Source organism: Chrysochloris asiatica, unplaced genomic scaffold, assembly GCF_000296735.1.
Source record: "Chrysochloris asiatica unplaced genomic scaffold, ChrAsi1.0 scaffold00058, whole genome shotgun sequence".
Lineage (NCBI taxonomy): Eukaryota > Metazoa > Chordata > Mammalia > Afrosoricida > Chrysochloridae > Chrysochloris > Chrysochloris asiatica.
Window position 1 is genome coordinate 9,455,844 of NW_006408576.1, and position 1,586 is coordinate 9,457,429.

The window sequence follows — 1,586 nt, forward strand, 5'->3', positions numbered from 1 at the left end:
TAATCCATATTGAAGGCTGTGCTCTTTGATCTTCATAAGTAAATGTTTCAAGTCCTCTTCACTTTCAGCAAGCAAGGTTGTATCATCTGCATATCCCAGGTTGTTAATGAGTCTTCCTCCAATCCTGACACCACATTTTTCTTCATAAAACCCAGCTTCTCATATTATTTGCTCAGCATACAAGTTGAATAAGTACGGTGAAAGAATACAACCCTGTCTCATACCTTTCCCAATTTTAAAACATTCAGTGTTCCCATGTTCTGTTTGAACAACTGCTTTTTGGTCTAGGTACAGATTTTTCAGAAGTACAATTAAGTGTTCTGGAATACTCATACTTCTCAAGGTTGTCCATAGCTTGTCATGATCCACATCCTACAAAGTAGTAAATTAAAGGAAATTCCTCAACATAATTAAGAGCATATATAGAAAACCAACAGATTTCATTACTATCAATGGAGAGAAATTGAAAACCTTCCCTCTGCAAACCGGAACCAGACAAGGATGTCCTTTGTCACCACTCCTATTCAATATTATGCTGGAAGTCTTAGCAAAGCTATTCAGAAACACAGGGGAATTAAAGGCATCCAAATTGGCAAAGAAGATGTAAAACTCTCTATTTGCAGATTAAATGATCCTATACATGGAAAACCCCAAAGCCTCAGTAAAAAAGTTACTAGACCTCATAGGAAGATGCAGCAAAGTGGCAGGGTATAAGATCAACATACAAAAATTAGTTGGATTCCTCTAAACCAAGGACAACAGCATTGAAAGGACATTAGGAAAGCAATACCATTTACAATAGCCACCCAAAGGATGAAATATTTAGGAATAATTGTAACCAGAGAAACAACAGACTTATACAAAGAAAACTACAAAACACTACTATAAGAAACCAAAAGAGACTTACAAAAATGGAAGAAAATACCATGCTCCTAGATAGGAGGACTTTACATTGTGAAAATGTCAATAATGCCCGAAGCAATTTCCACATATAATGCAATCCAAATCCAGATTCCAAAAACATTCTTCAAAGAGATGGAAAAAACAATTACAAACTTTACATGGAAAGGAAGGAGACCCAGGATGAGCAAGGCACTGCTTAAGAAGAATAAGGTTGGAGGCCTCTTACTCCCCGACTTCAAACTTTACTACATAGCTACAGTGGTCAAAACAGCTTGGGACTGGTACAATGAAAGATACACAGATCAGTGGAACAGAATTGAGAATTCAGAAATTAGCCCAGCTATATACAACCAATGATTTTTGACAAAATACCTAAATATATTGCATGGGGAAGAGATAGTCTCTTCAACAGATGATGCTGGCTGAAATGGAAAGTGATATGCAAAAGACTGAAACAAAACCTTTACTTCACACCTTATACAAAAACCAACTCAACATGGATTAAAGTCCTAAATATGAATCCCAGAATTATGAAGGCCATCAATGAAAACATAGGGACAAATGTCAGGAAACTAATTCAGGGGTTACACAGACTACCAAACATTTAAAAAACTACACAAACAAAAGTAGACAAAATAGATGAGTGGGACATACTAAAAATTAAAAACTTATGTGCATCAAAA